The sequence below is a fragment of the Molossus molossus genome, unplaced genomic scaffold (assembly GCF_014108415.1).
Source record: "Molossus molossus isolate mMolMol1 unplaced genomic scaffold, mMolMol1.p scaffold_m16_p_18, whole genome shotgun sequence".
In the NCBI taxonomy this organism is placed as follows: domain Eukaryota; kingdom Metazoa; phylum Chordata; class Mammalia; order Chiroptera; family Molossidae; genus Molossus; species Molossus molossus.
In genome coordinates, this window is record NW_023425353.1 from 64,471,450 (window position 1) to 64,486,485 (window position 15,036).

A 15,036-nucleotide genomic window follows, 5' to 3' on the forward strand; every position below is an offset into this window, starting at 1 on the left:
TGAGGACACTGCTTTGGGTAAGCCCTTTTAGATAGCTCATACTTCCTGGTCTTAGGCAGTAAATACAACCTTACAGGTACTATGGGCCCATGTAATATTTTTTTGTTGTAATCCTTACTCGAGGATATATATATAGATAGATAGATATTTTTTTAATCCTCACCCAAGGACATTTTTCCATTTTTTGTTCAGATAGATTGGGAGGGAGAGAGAGAGAGAAACATCGATGTCAAAGGGACACATTGAGTGGTTGCCACCCGCACGACCAACCAGGGCCGGGGACAGACTGCAACCGAGGTACGTTCCCTTAGCGGGAACCAAACCTGGGTCTCCCTGGACTGCAGGCCGATGCTCTAACCGCTGAGCCAAACTGGCCAGGGCTCGAGGATATTTTTCCATTGATTTTTTTAGATAGAGTAGAAGAGAGGAAGGGAGAATAAACAAAAAAACAAAACAAAAAAAACATTGCCTGGCTGGTGTGGCTCACTGGTTAAGCATTGACCCATGCACCAAGAGGTCGCTGGTTCGATTCCTGGTCAGGGCACATGCCCAGTTTGTGGGCCCAATCCCCAGTGGGGGGCATGCAGGAGGCGCCAATTGATGTTCTCTCCCATCCATGTTTCTATTTCTCTCATCGATGTTTCTTTTTTTCTCTGTACCGCAGGCCGACGCTCCAACCGCCAACCGTTGAGCCAAACCGGCCAGGGCTCATGTTTCTTTTTTTTATTTTTATTTAGGGGTGTGGGAAAGAGGGGTGGGGGCAGATGCAGAGGACCACGTAGTGGGGGAGTGAGGAAGAGGGGAGGGGGAGGTGCTGGGCGGGGGAGGCGGGATAGGAATAGTCTCATGGATGTTTCTCTCTCTCTCTCTCTTTCACTTCCTCTCTCTCTAAAATCAATAAAGGGGAAAAAAATAATAAAAAAGAGTAGCAATTATTATCCACGGACATTGGGCATAGGCAAGAATAATCAATTCATTAATATGGTTTACTATGGGATAAGGGAGCAATGTATTTGGGAAGCAAAGTCAAAGTACCCACAGTTCTTTTTTTTTTTCATTTATCTTCAGATAGAGTGGGAGGGAGAGAGAGGGGAAGAGAGAAACATCAATGTGAGAGAGACACATTGACTGGTTGCCACCCACATGACCCCAACCAGGGCCGGGGACAAACTGCAACCAAGGTATGTGCCCTTAGCGGGAACCGAACCTGGGACTCTCTGGTCCGCAGGCCAACACTGTAACCGCTGAGCCAAACCAGCCAGGGCCCCACAGTTCTTTGTAGCCGTTCCTTCTCTTCTCTGGAACTTCTTCTGCTGGTGTGCCCCAGGGCTCAGGGCTGGAACTCCGGATCTATACATAATCCCTTTTTCCCTGGCCTTCTCACCCAAGCCCAAGGCTCAGCACTAGAGACAGGCTGATACCTTCCATATTTGCATTTCTAACTCTGACCTTTACCTGAACTCCAGACTGATGTATCCAACTGCCAATTCCAAGTCTCACTTGTCTACTAGGCATGGAAATCTCAATTTGCCCTCAACTGAACTCATGCTGTTTCTACCAAAAGTGCTCCCCCTACAGTCTTCCCTCTCTCCCTTCATCCTAGTCATCCCCTGTTTCCACTGTGACCACACAAGTACAAATATCACTCTTCTGTGGTTGTATTATTTTATAGCCTAAGTCTCCTAACTGGAAGCCCTACTTCTTTTTTTTTTTTTTAAATTCTCACCCGAGGACATTTTTCCATTTTTTGGTTCAGATAGAGTGGGAGGGAGAGAAAGAGAGAGAGAGAAACATCGACATGAAAAGGACACATCGAGTGTCTGCCACCCGCATGACCCATCCAGGGCTGGGGACAAACTGCAACCGTGGTACATGCCCTTAGAGGGAATCGAACCCGGGTCTCTCTGGACTGGAGGCTGACGCTCTAACTGCTGAGCCAAACCGGCCATACTTCTGACCTTCCTACCTTCAGCTATTCACACAGCAGCCAGGGAGATTCTGTTAACAAATCATATAATTCTATTTAGAGTCCTCCAACAGCCTTCCATCTCCTCCTTATAGAAACCAAACTCATTTCAGCAGAGACTGTACATCTTGTTTAATTTTTTGTCTCCAATAACTGCCCCCATCTTCATCTCCACTAGGGCAGAAATGTTATCAGCTTTGTTTTTTTCCTGTATCTCCAGCGCCGGATATAGTGCTTGGCACACGGCAGGTACTTCATACAATTCTTGAATGAAGTATTGACTTCCAGACAAGATGCCTGAAAAGTGGAAAGGTAACTTTAAAGACTAAACCCACCAAATAACCTCCTTTTTCTATAGATAAACCTCGCTTTATTTTAGAATGCTTTATAGGTTTTTCTTGCAGCAGACTTCTTTCATCCCATGATGTTGAATTTAGGCTATAAAATCAGGTTTCTTTCCCTAAGGGTCCACTGACAGAGACACCAGGTGTCTGGAATCAGCAAGCATTTCAACAGTTAGACAATCCATCTGGAAGCCTGGAGCTGGCCACTTGAAGAACATTAGCTAAAGCTGTGATGCCCTGTTTTCCACTAGCTTGTTGATTTGCAGATAGCTTCCAGTTTCTCTGTGACCTCGCACAAGCCAGATTTACTGCCTGAGAACTAGCAAGGCCCTGTGGAAGTTGGGTGGATTTTCCTTCAGAGGTAGGGCAACTGGACCGCTAACACAGCCCGGTATTTTTGACCTGGGGATGCCTAACTTAGAAACCTATCAGAAGGAACGAACCTCTGTGATTACGGCTTCTCTAATTCAAGCACTACTTCCCTCGCATCTATCCTCAGTCTTGGGCTCCCTCTCATTTCTTTCACAATAACGGACAATGAGGCAGCCTCGAGCCAGCCAGGCCAGGGTCGTATCCACGTCCCCGGCCGAGAGCAAACCTCGCGAGCTGGAGAACAAGTTGCCACGGGTAAGGAGCCAAACCACAACCCGCAGCAGGTCCGACGCAAAGGGGCGAGAAAGCGCGCCCTCCCATTGGACGCCGAGGAGCAGCGTGCCCTCACGCCCCGCCCCCGCGGGCACACCTTCCCCGCCCCTCCACGCGCGGGGCACGGCGGGAGTGGAGTCGGCGCAACCCGCCGCTATACTTCATATCCCGGCGGGCCGAGCGCTAAAGGCGGCGGCGCGGCGCCTTTGTGGAGGCAGCGGCTCCGCGCGGAGGAAGTTCCGGTCTCCGCGACACTGGGTCGGTGGCCGCGGCTGAGGATTAGGAGGAGCGGGCCGTGGAGGCCGCGCTGCCTCGGTAAGGGCCTGGGGAGGAAGGGTGGGCGTGCTGGAGCCTGCGGGGGAGAAGCCGGCCTGGCAGGCCACCCTGGACATCGAGGGCTCGCGCGGCCTGGAAGCTGCGGCTTCGGTGTCGCGGGGCGGCCGCGACTTCGCTCGGGAAGAAGAGAGCCAAGTGCTGGTGTGGTGAGGGAGGCGCCGCCTACGGGAGGAACGCCCCGGAACGGTCGCGGGCCAGGGGCGGGCCCCGGCAGGGCGGTAGAATTACCGGTCCAGCCTCGGGGCGGCCGGCTTGCGGGGTCGGGCACTGGCGCGTGGTTGCGGTTCGGTGCTCCGCAGGCGGGCCCTATATTTCTTCCTTTTTCCTGCTGTTGCAGGAATCTGATTCAGTTCTGGGGCATCACTTGAGAGAGCGCTCTCCTGTGCCTAGCACCTAGCCTCGCTCTCAGACATGGACAGACACGAGTGGGCTCGGCGGGACCACGGGGCGCGACAGCTCAGATCCCGGCTATCCTGGGCAGTGGAACCTGCAGGCGGGGTTCTGCGCCCGTTGGGCGAATGTGGGAGGAGCGGCATTTTTCCTCGTATTCACTCTTGAGATTCATTTTGGTGTCGCAAATCGGCTTTTCTTTTAACTTTAGAACTGATGTTTTGCTACTGTGTTCAACTCTGGAAGTGCACTTTTTAATAGAAAGGGCCTTGTTTTGTAGGGTACATAAACTCTAAGGGTAATTGTATTTTTTGCATATTCCAGGTTTTGGCTTGTGAAGGTCAGAGTTGCTGGAGCTAAGTGAAGGAGTTCAGTAGACTCTGATGCGCCTGGTCACCTGGTTCATTTTCTGAACTCTGGATTGTGCCCTAGGTTTGTTAGTTTTCAACTTCCTGTTGAGTAATGCAACCAGTGTGAATGGTTTAATAATGTCAACATAAGCAAACTTGTGAGGACTGTAGGGAGGTATCAAGAACTGGTGAGTGATGGTAGGACTGGCAGTGTCTACAGTAACTAGTGGTATTTTACCATTTTGGTGAAACACAAAAGATGAATCTGAACCTTATCTCATTAACTAGCACCCAACTAGGTACTTAACCTGTAGGATAGGTACTAGGTTTCTCTGGACATCTGTAGCATCCTTTTTTTTTCACAGAATTCTGTTACCAGACTTGGGTTTTGTTGCCTTTTGTATTGTAGGTTCTTGCAGCCTTTCAGAGGAGAGTTGTCCCATGGGAGGTTTACTAAATGAACTCTGCTGTCTTACTGCATATATTTGGGGGCAAGGTTTTGCCAATGTTTATTGTATGTACTGGTGTTAATAATTTAGTTAAGCATTATATTAAGATTGAAACTATTGGAAAGTTTTGAAATTTTAAAGATCATAAATAATGTCTTTGATGGACTTTTCTAGCTATACACCAAGGGCTTAGAATTAATTTTTGTTAGACTCCCACCATATATTGTTCATCTTACTCACTTAGCTAATGGGACATCTATTGAGGAACTGTAGGAACTCTAGAATGGGAAAGGGTTTGATTCCCTGATGACTACACTAATTCAGTGACATTGGGCAAATTACCTACCTTTATGTGAAATGAGGTTAAAAAATGCCACCTGCCCTGGCCCGTGTGGCTCAATTGGATGGATATCATCCCACGCATCCAAGTTGCCAGTTGGATTCCTCTTGGGGACACATATTTGGGTTTCCAGCTCAATTCCTGGTGGGGCGTGTTTGTGAGGCAGCCAATTGATATTTTGTTCTCACATCGATGTCCCTCTCCCTTTCTCTCTAGAAATCAATAAAAAGTAAGAAAGAAAGAAATGTAGCCACTTCACAGATTGTTGAGGTTAATATAATACATTTGAGCTGTGTGTGCAAAAAGTGTTCATTAAATGTTAGCCATCACTGTTACCTTAAAAAAAACAAACCGCAGCTTGTTTTAAAAAATTTTTCTTTATTGATTTGAGAGAGAGAGGAAAGGAGAGAAAGAGAGATAGAAACATCATGAGAGAGGACATTGATTGGCGCCTCCTGCATTCCCTCCACTGGGGATTTGGCCCACAGCCTGGGCATGTGCCCCGACCGGGAATTGAACTGGTGACCTCCTGGTGCATGGGTTGTCACTCAACCACTGAGCCACACTGGCAGTACAAAAAAACCCCAGCTTTGTTAAAATAGAATTCACACACCATACAATTCACCTGTTTAAGGTGTATAAGTCATGTTTTTGTATATGACTAGATAAATATATCTTGTTGCATATATTGTAGCAAAATTTACCATTTAAACCATTTTTTAAAATCTTCACCTGAGTCCGGCCAGTGTGGCTCAGTGGTTGAGTGTCGACCCAGGCACCAAGAGGTCACCAGTTCAATTCCTGGTCAGGACACATGCCCAGGTTGTGGGCCTGATCCCAAGTGGAGGGCATGCAGGACATGGCCAATCAATGTTCTCTCTCATCGACGTTTCTCTCTCTCTCTCTCTCTCTCTCCCTCTCCCATCCTCTCTCTTTAAAATCAATAAAGGGAAAAAAAATCCTCACCTGAGAGTATGTTTGAATTTTTTTTTTTTAAGAAAGAGAGAAAAAGAAATACTGATGTGAGAAACAGTGATAGGTTGCCTCTGGTATGTGCCCTGAACAGGGATCAAACCTGCAACCCTTTTAGTGCATGGGAGGACGCTCTAACCAACTGAGCCACCTGACTGGGGCACTATTTAAACCATCTTTAAGTGTTACATGCAGTGTGTTTACACATACAATGTAGTGCAATTATCACCACTATTTCCAAAACTTTTTCATCAACCCAAACAGAAACTCTAACCATTAAGCAAGTAACTACCATTTCCCCCTTCCTCCAGCACCTGGTAACATCTAATCTATATCCTGTCTCTGTGAATCTGCCTGTTCTAGGTACTCCATGTAAGTGGGATCATTCAATATGTGTCTTTTGTGTCTGATTAATTCACTTAACATAATGTTTTCAGGGTTCATTCATGTCATAGCATGTATCTAAACTTCATTCCCTTTTAAAAATTAAAAACAAAATTTTTATTGAGATATAATTGATATCTTCATTCTCTTCTAAGGCTGAATAATATTCTTTGTGTTAAGGCTCACATTTTGTCTGTTCATTTGTTGGTAGACATTTGGGTTGTTACCACCTTTAGGCTGTTGTGAATAATGCAGCTGTGAACGCAGGTATCCAAATATCTCTTCAAGTCCCTGTTGTCAATTTCTTTGGGTATATACCCAGAAGTGGGGTCATATGATAATTCTGTATTAAGGTTTTTGAGGAACTGTCATACTGTTTTTTCACAGCAATTGCAGCGTAATTTTACATTCCCACCAGTAATGCACAAAGGTTCCAGTTTTGCCCTGGCCAGTTTGGCTCAGCGGTTAGAGCGTCGGCATGCGGTCCGGAGAGACCCGGGTTCGGTTCCCGCTAAGGGCACGTACTTCGGTTGCAGTTTGTCCCCGGCCCTGGTTGGTCGTGCGGGTGGCAGCCACTCGATGTGTCCCTTCACGTCATGTTTCTCACTCTCTCTCCCTCCCATTCTATCTGTACAAAAAATGGAAAAATATCCTCGGGTGAGGATAAAACAAAAAACAAAAAAAACAAAGGTTCCAGTTTTTCCACATCTTTGCTAGCGTTTATTATTTTCTTTGTTGTTGTTTTTAAATATTTTTTCTTTATTGATTTTAAAGAGAAAGGGAACGAGAGATAGAAACATCGATGAGAGAGAACATGGATTGGCTGCCTCCTGCATGCCCCCCAACTGGGGATTGGGCCCTTAACCTGGGCATGTGCCCTGATGGGGAATCAAACTGGTGCATGGGACAATGCTCAACTACTGAGCCACACTGGGCGGGCTAGCTCTTGAACTTTTTGTCTTCCCAGAGTCTGCACCCATGAAATAGTAATTCCCCATTCTCCCCTCCTCCAGCCACTGGCAACCACCATTCTACTTTCTGTTTCTCTGAAATTGCCTATTCTAGGTATGTCATATAAATAGAATCATAAATCACATAGTATTTGTCCTTTTGTGACTGACTTATTTCACTTAGCATATTATCTTCAAGGTTCATTCATGTTATATAGCATCAGAATTTCATTCCTTTTTTTTTTTATCCTCACCCAAGGACATTTTTCCATTTTTTGTTCAGATAGAGTGGGAGGGAGGGAGAGGAAGAGAGAGAGAGAGAGAGAGAGAAACATCGACGTGAAAGGGACACATCGAGTGGCTGCCACCCGCATGACCAATCAGGGCCAGGGACAAACTGCAACCGAGGTACGTGCCCTTAGCGGGAACTGAACCCAGGTCTCTGGACCACAAGCTAACGCTCTAACCTCTGAGCCAAACTGGCCAGGGCAGAATTTCATTCCTTTTTGAGGCTGAATAATATTCCATTGTATGTATATGCCACATTTTATTTGTTCATCTATTAATGGACATTTGGATTGTTTCCATATTTTGGCTATTGTGAATAGTGGTGCAGCGAATATGGGCATAGGAATATCTGTTCAAGTCCCTCCCTGTTTTCATTTCTTTTTTTTTTTTTTTTTATCCGCACCTGAAGACATTTTTCCAATTTTTTATTCAGATAGAGTGGGATGGAGAGAGAGGAAGAGAGAAACATCGATGTGAAAGGGACACATCGAGTGGCTGCCACCTGCACGACCCAACCAGGGCCGGGGACAAGCTGCAACCGAGGTATATGCTCTTAGTGGGAACCGAACCTGGGTCCCTTTGGACTGCAGGCCGACGCTCTAACTGCTGAACCAAACCGGCCAGGGCCCTGTTTTTATTTCTTTTGGATACATACCTAGAAGTGGTATTGCTGGATCATATGGTAATTCTATTTTTAATTTTTGAGGACCCACCATACTGTTTTCCACAGTGGCTATACCATTTTACATGCTTACTAGCAGTACACAGTGTTCCACATCAACCTATGTTTTGTTTGTATTTGATAATAACCATTCTAAACTGAGGCATTAAGTAAATAAGTTACCTAAGGTCCAGTATGGCAGGGCCAAGATTTGCCTCCAAGTAGTCTAGCTCTGAACCCAAGTAGAGTATGTCCAGAGAGTGCTCTCTTAGCCCTTCACCTCCACACTGTACTACTTTACAAAGCTCACTCTTGAATTGGGAACCAACTGTAATTTGTTGTTGTAAGGGACCAGGGCATAAGAATATTTATTTATTTCCCTGGCCAGTTTGGCTCAGTGGTTAGAACGTTAGCCTGCGGACCAGAGTGCCAGGTTCAATTCCAGCCAAGGGCAAGTACCTCGGTTGAGGTTAGGCCCTGGCCTCAGCTGGGTCGTGGGGGTGGCAATCAATCGATGCGTTTCTCTCACATCAATGTTTCTCTCTCTCTCTCTCTCTCCCCCTCTCACTATGTCTGAAGATAAATGTCAAAATATCCTTAAGTGAGGATTAAAAAAAAAGAGAGAATTTTTTATTTCTTTATTTGAGAGAGAGGAAGGGAGAAACAACAATTTGTTGTTTCATTTATTTATGCATTCACTGGTTGACAGTGATCTCTTTTGTTTTTTTAATCCTCACCCGGGACATTTTCCCATTTTTGTTCACATAGAATGGGAGGGAGAGAGAGAGAGAGAAACATCGACATGAAAGGGACACATCGAGTGGTTGCCACCTGCACGACCCAACCAGAGCCGGGGACAAACTGCAACCGAGGTATGTGCTCTTAGCAGGAACTGAACCCTGGTCTCCCTGGCCCTCAGGCCGACGGTCTAACTGCTGAGCAAAACTGCCAGGGCTCTTTTTTTAAAGATTTTTTTTTTCTTTATTGATTTTTAGAGAGAGAAGAGGGGAGAGGGAGAAAGAGAGAAACATTGATGAGAGAGAACATCGATTGGGTGCCTCCTGCATGCCCGCCACTGGGTATTGGGCCCACAACATGGGCTTGTGCCCTGACTGGAAATTGAACCTGCGACCTCTTGGTGCATGGGTTGACACTTGACCACTGAGCCACACTAGCCGGGCATGTCAGAGCAATTTCTAAAGTAGTTGTACTATTTTGCAATCTTTCCAGCAATGTATGAGAGTTCTGATTGCTGGAAATTAATGTGTATTTGATTTTTGTTGCGCAGGCAACAACAAAAAATAGACAAATTGGATTTTATCAAAATAAAAAACTTTTCTGCATGAAAGAGCAGCACTATCAACAGAGTAAAAAGGCAACTCACAGAATGGGAGAAAATATTTGCAAATCATATATCTGATAAGGGTTTAATATCCAGAACATATAGAAAACTTCTGGGCAAAGGACTTTTTTTTTTCCCTTTATTGATTTTAGAGAGAGAGCGAGGAAGTGAGAGGGAGAGAGAGATGGAAACATCAATGAGAGAGAACATTGATGGCCGCCTCCTGCATGCCTCCCATTGGGGATCAGGCCCACAACCTGGGCATGTGTCCTGACTGGGAATCAAACCAGCGACCTCTTGGTGCACGGGTTGACGCTCAACCACTGAGCCACACCAGCCAGACCAAAGGAGTTATTAAATAGACATTCTCTGAAGAAGGATATACAAATGACCACTAAGCACATGAAAAGGTGTTCAACATCATCAACACTAGGAAATGGAATTCAAAAACACAGTGCGATGCCACTTTACACCTGCTGGGGATGACTGTTATCCAGAACAAACAAACAAAAAACAGAGGTTGGTGAGGATGTGGAGAAATTGGAACTTAATATTATTCTGCTAGAGCTGCCATAAAGTATCACAGACTGGATTAAACAACAGAAAATTACTTTCTAACAGTCTGGAAGCTCATGTCTAAGATCAAGGTGCTAGCAGGGTTGGTGTTTGGGGAGGCCTCTTTCAGGTTGCAGAAGGTTGCCTTCTTGCTGTGTCTTCACTTGGCCTTTTCTCACGCATGCCTCATGTCTCCTCCTCTGATACCAGTCCTGTTGGATCAGGGCCCCACTCTTTCCATTTCTTTTAACCTTAATTACCTTCTTAAAGGTCCCGTCTCCAAATATAGTCAAATTTGGGGCTAGGGTTTTGGCATACGAATTGAAGCAGGGGATGTGGTGGCAGGGGTGGCACAATTCAATAAGAGCGCCCTTGCCTACTATTGTATAAAATTGTTTAGCTGCTGTGGAAAACAGTATGGTGATTCCTAAAATAATTGAAAATAGAATTACCATATGATCCAGCAATTCTGCTTCTGGATATGTATCTAAAAGAATAGAAAACCAGGGTCTCAGAGATGTTTGTCCACCATGCTCATTAGTCACAATAGCTGAGGTGGAACTAACCCAAGTGTCCCATCAGTGGATGAATAGATAAACCAGATGTTTGGTTTATAAACAATAGAATGTTATTCAGTCTTTAAAAAGGAATGAAATTCTGATAGATGATGCAATATGGGTGAATCCTGAAGACAATAAGCTAAGTGAAATCAGCCAGTGACGGAAGGACAAATATTGTGTGACTCCACTAGTATCATGAGAGTTACTTAGGATTGTCAAAATCATAGAGACAGAACACAGAATATTGGTTGCCAAGGGCTAGATAAAGAGAAGAATGCGGAGTTACTGTTTAATGAATACAGGTGTTTAGTTTTGCAAGATGAGAAAAGTTCTGTGGATGGATGATGGTGCTGGTTGCACAGTGATGTGAATATACTTCATGCACTGAACTGTACACTTAAAAATGGTAAATAGCAAATTTTATACTATGTATATTTTACAGCAATTTAAAAAAATACGTAATTAAAAAACAGAATGAGTATTATTGATTTTACTTTTCCATCTCCTGTTTCTTACTAACCTCTATTCCACTTTACAAAAAAGGTACCTTTCCATTTGAAGTCAAACTGCAGTACACTACCTCAGTAAGGAAAACCCTTCAGGACACCAAATAGTGTTTATATCCTACTGAAGGATATTTGGCTTGTTTCCGTTTTCTAAAAACTATTATGAATAAAGCTGTTGTGAACATATTTGTACAAGTCTTGTTTTCATTTACCTCAGGTAAATACTTAGAAGTGGAGTTGCTGGGTTCTAGAATAACGTTTGTCACAGCAATTTTTTTTTCTTCATTGATATTAGAATAAGGAAGGGAAAGGGAGAGAGAGATAGAAACACTGATGAGAGAGAGCACATTGATTGGGTGCCTCCTGCATGCCCCTTACTGGGGATCAGACCCATAACCCGGGCATATGTCCTGACTGGGAATCACACCGGCGACCTCTTGGTGCATGGGTTGACATTCAACCACTGAGCCTTACCAGCTGGGCATGTCAGAGCAATTTCTAAAGTAGCTGTACTATTTTGCCATCTTTCCAGCAATGTATGAGAGTTCTGATTGCTGGAAATTCATGTGTATTTGATTTAGTGAGTCTTGTTCATTTTAGCAGTTGTAGTGGGTTTGTACTGTTACTGTGGTGTTTTCTTACGACAAATAAGAGTAAGAATTTTCGTGGTTTGCCTATTCATTTTTTGAAAGTGTCTTCTGAAGAACAGGTTTTAATTTTAATCTTTTTCTTTTATGGTTACTGCTTTCTGGATTTTTTCTAGGAGTGTTGCTGACATCAAGTCATTTAGAAAAATGTTCTCTGTTTTCTTTTAGAAGCTTTATTGTTTAGCTTCTATATTTATGTTTGATTCATTTTCATTGAACTTTTTTTTCCCTGTTAACTTTTGATTGTGGTATGATGGTTGGCAAAGCAAGTCCCATCAACAGAGAATTAGGATATGATTTGGGAGAGGGAGCCTGAAAATGTGCTGCCACATCCACAGAGGCAGCCGCATGCAAATTCCCCACTTTAGCTCTGGGGAGGGCTCCTTTGAAGCCCTGTAATTTGAGTGAATACACTAAAATCTTATTTATTTATTTATTTATTTATTTATTTATTTTTATTCTTACCCGAGGACATTTTTCCATTTTTTGTTCAGATAGAGTGGGAGGGAGAGAGAGGAAGAGAAAGGGAGAGAGAAACATCGATGTGAAAGGGACACATCGAGGGCTGCCATCCGCACGACCAACCAGGGCTGGGGACAAACTGCAACCGAGGTACACACCCTTAGCGGGAACTGGACCCGGGTCTCTCTGGACCGCAGGCAGCCACTCTAACCGCTGAGCCAAACTGGACAGGGCTACACTTAAAATCTTTTTAAAACATTTTTTTTTCTTTATTGATTTTAGAGAGAGAAAGGGAGTGGGAGAGAGAGATAGAAACATCAATGAGAGAACATCAGTTGGCCACCTCCTGCATGCCCTGCACTGTGGATCGGCCCCCACAACCTCCCGGGTATGTGCCCTAACTAGGAGTTAAACATGCAACCTCTTGGTGCATGGGTCAGTGCTCAACCAGTGAGCCACACCAGCCGGGCTTGAGTTAATTTTTATATGTGGTGTAAGGTGGGGGAGGAGGGCGTCCAACTTTGTTTTTTCACATGGGACATCCAGTTGTCCCAGCATCATTTGTTGAAAAGACTGTCCTTTCTTCACTGATTGTCTTGATACTCATTTCTAAAAACAATTGATCCTAAATGTGAGGGTTTATTTTTGGACACTCAATTTTCTTCCATTGATCTGTATATTTATCTGTTTTTTTTTTTGTATCCTCACCCGAGGACACTTTTTCATTCTTTGATCAGATAGAGCAGGAGGGAGAGAGAGAGAGAAATATCGATGTAAAAGGGACACATCGACTGGCTGCCACCCGCACGACCAACCACAGCCGGGGACAAACTGCAACCAAGGTACATGCCCTTAGCAGGAACCGAACCCGGGTCTCTCTGGACCGCAGGCCGACGCTCTAACCGCTGAGCCAAACCGGCCAGGGCTGTATATTTATCTTTATGTCAGTGCCACATTGTCTTGATTATTATAGCTTCATAGTAATTTTTAAAATTGGAAAGTAAGGCCCTGACTGGTTTGGCTCAGCAGTTAGAGTGTCAGCCTGCGGTCCAGAGAGACCCGGGTTCAGTTCCTGCTAAGGACATGTACTTTGGTTGCAGTTTGTCCCTGGCCCTGGTTGGGCCCTGCGGGAGGCAGCCACTCGATATATCTCTTTCACGTTGATGTTTCTCTCTCTCTCTCTCTTCTTCCCACTCTATCTGAATAAAATTGGGAAGTATGAGTCTTCTAACTTTGTTGTATATATTCTTTTCTATTTTGTACAGATGATCCCATGTTACAGATAGTATTTTGCACATATTTTAAAATTTAATATACAATAGCTTATTCTATATCAACATAGCTTCCTTTTTGTTTCATGGTATTTCAATAGTACACATATACTCTATTGATGACATTTAGATTTTATAATATTTGGTTATTATAAATAACACTGCACTATGGGCCTTTATAAACATGTCACCACACACTGTAAAAATCTAGAGAATGAATTTCTAGAAGAGGACTGGAAAGTCAGAGGTAAATATACATGTTAAATTTTGTGAATTTTATAGTTTTCCTTACATTGTTTTAACTTCATCCCATTTTGGCCAGAGTAATATGTATTATTTTTTAAATTAATTTTCTTTAGAGGGAGAGAGAAACATCGATCTGCTGCCTCTTGCATGCCGCCTACAGGGAATTAAGCCTGCAACTTGGTCATGTGCCTTGGCTGGGAAACTGAACAGGCAACCTCTCAGTGCACGAGAAGATGTCCAACCAACTGAGCCACATTGGCCAGGGCTCACATAGAATTCTTTTTTTTTTTTTAAACTAATTTATTTTTGTTACAGATGTTTCTCCTTTTTCCCCCATTGACACCCTCCTCCTGATATATAGTTTGTGACCCACCCCCCAGTATTTATTTATTTATTTATTTATTTATTTATTTATTTATTTTTAATCCTCACCCAAGGACATTTTTCCGTTTTTTGTTCAGATAGAGTAGGAGGAAGAGAGAGAGAGAAACATCGATGTGAAAGGGTCAGAGCATCGGCCTGCGGTCCGGAGAGACCCGGGTTCGGTTCCCGCTAAGGGCATGTACCTCGGTTGCAGTTTGTCCCCGGCCCTGGTTGGTCGTGCGGGTGGCAGCCACTCGATGTGTCCCTTTCACGTCGATGTTTCTCTCTCTCTCTCTCTTCCTCTCTCTCCCTCCCACTCTATCTGTGCAAAAAAATGTCCTCGGGTGAGGATAAAAAAAAAAAAAAGATTCCTTGTTTTTCGACAGTTTGATCATAGTGTGTCTTATTGTGAGCTTATGCTACTCATACTTCTTTAGCTTCTTGGATTTGTAGATTTATATCTTTCATCAAATTGGGAGATATTGGTGTGCATTATTTCTTCAAATAGTCTTTCTTCTCTTCTAGGACTTCATTATCTTTTTTTTTAATCCTCACCTGAGGATATTTTTGTATTTATCTTCAGATAGAGTGGGAGAGGGAGAGGGGGAGAGAGAGAGAAAGAGAGAGAGAAAGAGAAAGAGAAACATCATGTGAGAGAGGTGAGACAGACACAGCGACTGGTTTTTTTTTTTGCATGACCCTGACCAGGGCCAGGGATGGAACTGCAACTAAGGTACGTGCCCTTGACCGGATCGAACCCATGATTCTTTGGTTCATGGGCTGAGGCTCTAACTGCTGAGCCAAATGGGCTAGGGCTAGGACTTCATAATCTTTTTTTTTTTTTTTTTTTTTTTTTTTAATCCTCACCCGAGGACATTTTTCCATTTTTTGTACAGCTAGAGTGGGAGGGAGAGAGAGGAAGAGACAGAGAGAGAGAAACATCGACGTGAAGGGACACATCGAGTGGCTGCCACCGCACAACCAACCAGGGCCGGGGACAAACTGCAAC

General features: G+C 44.1%; 1 protein-coding gene across 3 annotated transcripts in view; it reads left to right on the forward strand.

The window, feature by feature from the left end:
• The first annotated feature begins 3,090 nt into the window (after positions 1–3,090).
• Positions 3,091–15,036, forward strand: part of RBM6 (RNA binding motif protein 6) — a 95,539-nt gene continuing 83,593 nt past the window's right edge. For 2 of the 3 annotated variants that reach the window (XM_036266135.1, XM_036266136.1), the window contains exon 1: positions 3,195–3,270. The gene's annotated coding sequence lies outside the window, so the exon portion shown is untranslated. Of the gene's footprint in view, positions 3,271–15,036 lie in introns of all 3 variants that reach the window. The other variant, XM_036266134.1, reaches the window with a different exon arrangement.